The following is a 3597-nucleotide window of genomic DNA, read 5'->3' as shown; positions in this document are numbered from 1 at the left end:
TGGTCTGTGCAATGTCCTCGTTAATTACTGGTGGGCCACTTGGAATTTTTGCTCACTATTCTGAATCATTTCTGTATTTCTCCTTCCTGGGGAGAACTCACCAGCCACCACAAAACAGTGTCAAATATTTGCCATCCATGTTAGGACTTTGTCAAGTCAGGCTTTGCATTTCTCTCTCTCTCAGGTGCTTGACATATTCCTTGCCTCGTCCTGCTGCCCTTCCAGAGAATGGTTACTATGGCACTGAATACAAGGCCAGTGATGCCGTATGAAGCAGCACTGTAACACTGGCAGGAACAAATGTTTGAAGACTGGACTACAACTCTACAGCAGAGTGACAGCTTGAGCACTTCCAAAGCAATGGAGCAAACATGCAAACACAAGGGGCCAGGGAGCAGTTTGATAAAAGAGCCTTTTTCTAATGGTTCTCAAAAGGAAGCATTTAAAAAAACATCCACAAATAAACTGGCAATTAGGTTCCTTACTACCACGGTTGCTTCTACACTCCTGCAGAGACGGTTTTACATGAAACACATTTCTTCATTTATATTTTAACATACTTCTGCAAAGGCAATAGCTCAAACTGCCTCAAAAACCATCGGGGCTAAAATAGCCCAGCCACCGGCCCCGGGCCACTCACCCAGAAGGAATGGGGCTCCTGCCAGTCCTGCCCAGACCTCCTGCTCTCTCCTCCCCCACCACTGCCCACCCACCCAGCACCTCATTCCCACCTCCCAAGCATCTTAGGTGTGAAATGTGTGCTGGGGGCACACATGCTGTAATTGGCATGCAGGCATGGCCTAAGGCAGATGCCTTTTTTTTACATTGGGCAGACAATTTTAAAAGAGTGCAAGGTCTCTTTCAGCAGTTCAATGATAAATGACCTTTAAGATATACACAGACATAAGCAATGGACAAGGTGAAGGCAGCAGACAGCCTGAATTTGCATATATTCTATTTTAAGAATCTAACATGAATGACCTGAACTGCCCATGTAGAGACATCTGCCTCTCTACATTGAAGTCACTGGAATTGCTGCTCCTAACGCTGTTGTCTGAAATGCATCCAAGCTGGATGCTAAAGCAGATGGTATCAGTACATCTCCTAAGGTTCTGCTCTAAGCAGACAAACCCTAACCTCTTTTCAAATGAACAAAATAAATTATAGGAGTGCAGACCTAAAATCCAGGTGATCCAGGGGCTGGAGGGATCCTCTGTAGAATCCCCTTATGCCAGAGTGGTTATACCTGCTGAGAGAATAGTGATGAGGGCTTCTGCCTAAAGCTCTAGGTCACTTCATCCGTTTATTTGCCTTTACCTCACCTAACCAGCACAAACTGAAGAAGGTCAACCCAGTACAGAAAAGCAAACCTTGTGGGCAAAATGGAGGCCAGCCAAGGAGGTGGGTGGAAGTCAGGAAGTGCCACCCTTCCCTCTGAGTCGGTGCTTGTGCCAGGGGTGGATGGTGAGTGTCAGCGGATGTTCTCAGAAGCAGGGCTTTTAGACAAGGAGCTGAGCAATATTTCTGATCATCTATCATTATGAATCATGCAGTTCTTCTCTATAATATTCTGCCCAGCAGTACTGGCCAGATTATGTTATCAGTAGATAATTTTGATTGCTAAAGTTTCCTCAGCAGTTGCAGTCAGGCAAAGCACTCCTCCTTGCTTTCTGATCCTAGATCCAGGTTCCTCTGATAGGAATGGGTATTAAGATTCCTGCAAATACAATGCTTTATACAGTCTCCCAGAACATTTAATTCCTATGATTATTAAGGATATATTTACACACTGCCATTATCCAATTTTGTGTGGTTTTGTTATCGTTTGAGGGGGGGGTTTTTTGCCTACATCTGTCACAAAATATAGAAATTCTGCCTTTTAAGAGATCTAAGGACTTCCTTTTCTCAGCTTAGCATAAACTATACATGGTGATGTTTGCCTCTGTAGATATGTGGTAGGAATCCTGTTAGCATTTATGTATGCCTCCCTAGATACTTATTCCATGCTTTAATTAACCCTAGGATTTGAGTCTTTCATGATAAAATTATTAAGTAGGGCCACTGTAGTGTGATTTAACCACTCAGCCAGAGGGAGACAAGGATATTTTATTTTCAAAATGACAAAGGATATGCCAACAACCTTTTAAGTACAGTAGTTCACTGGCAGTTATAGCACCATGATAAAACCAAAGTCACTGAAGATAGCACCATGACATTAGTAGCTGAAAAGCTAAAATGGATATGGCATGTCTGGTCTGCTTTGTTTTACCTAGTTTAAGGGTATCAAGGGAAGTGTGCCATATATATCTGACAGACTGCTTTTATAACCACAACCTGGCATTTTATATTTACAGCTTGGCATGTACTATGAGGGAAACTGATGTGCAACACTCATCCGGTCCCTCAACTGAGATAAACATTAAGCTGCCACAAATTTTAGAACAGCTAAGCATCTCTATTTGAGAGCAATTGTACAGTCTGGCAGGTAGAGTGGGACTGCAGCAAAGAGGCCACCACCTAAATGAGACCTCAGGACCACCCCTAATTTCCCTTGCCTGTCCCAGGGCCTGGGGGCAGAAGAAGCAGAACCCATCTCTGTGGGGCTCCAGCTGCTAATCCACGGCTGTAAGCTCCAGTGGCCAGCTGACTGTGTGCTTAGGAGGGGTTTAGGCTACCTGAAACACCACTGAACAGATAATGCACACTTCACCATCTGGAGCTTTCCTCCTCAGCCACAAATGCCAGAGACCTTATTTCAAAGAAAAGAAAAAACCCATACATTTCTCGTCCATATGCTACTGGGACCTGACTGCCTCTCTGAGGCTGAACCTGGCTACAGGTCGGGTCTGCAGGTCCCCAGAAGACAGGGGAAGAACCAGACTCAGCTGATAGGTGAAGTAAACAGTGTCCAACACCATGGCAACGAGAACAAATTCCTATCTATCTGCTTTCATACATGTTCTCTCAAGCTTGCTGTTGTGTTCCTGTGCTGCCAGGCAGCATGAGCATTCTGCTGTGGGGTGCACTGCAACAGCATGCCTCCCTCAATGCTATGAAAGTTATTTTGCCCTCAAGCAACAGAAACCCGAACAAAATTTTGTTTGACAAGGCTTCTCACTAAAAAAAGAACCATAGTATTTAACACGAACAGTCCTTAAAAGATACAATCAACTTTTTTTTTTTTAAATAATCACATCTTCAACTTTCAAATATGCTATTATTACACAGTATGTAAAATGACTTCAAATAAAACAATTCTGTAAGTAAGTGTATTTTTATTTCCTTTTGTTTGCTTTACATCTTGAACAGCACTTCTGTTTGTGCAGCTTTTAATATAAAAGCAGAGGAGAGTAGTAACAGAATAAAAGTAACACAGATGAGATTAAGGGAAGTACATTAAGCTAAAAGTATTTTTAACTCTTACTTTAATATTTGATTACACTTCATGGCTCATCAACATTTTTGAAAAAGTAGGATTTTGCTGCAAGTTTACATGTTGCTTTATTATCTTACCCCAAATGTTTTTATTTATAGTGCTTTGCCAATACCCATCTTTTGCCCTTTTTAGCAACTTGCCTAAATAAGTTTGGGAGATCA

The 3597-nt window shown here is 42.5% G+C and overlaps 1 protein-coding gene across 4 annotated transcripts in view; it reads right to left on the bottom strand.

Annotated features, from left to right (window-relative positions):
* DTNA (dystrobrevin alpha) overlaps positions 1 to 3597 on the bottom strand; it is a 193059-nt gene that overhangs the window by 129644 nt on the left and 59818 nt on the right. The window lies entirely within an intron of this gene.

The sequence above is a fragment of the Corvus brachyrhynchos genome, unplaced genomic scaffold (genome assembly GCF_000691975.1).
Source record: "Corvus brachyrhynchos isolate BGI_N302 unplaced genomic scaffold, ASM69197v1 scaffold60, whole genome shotgun sequence".
NCBI lineage: Eukaryota > Metazoa > Chordata > Aves > Passeriformes > Corvidae > Corvus > Corvus brachyrhynchos.
This window is presented reverse-complemented; position numbering and strand designations above follow the sequence as displayed.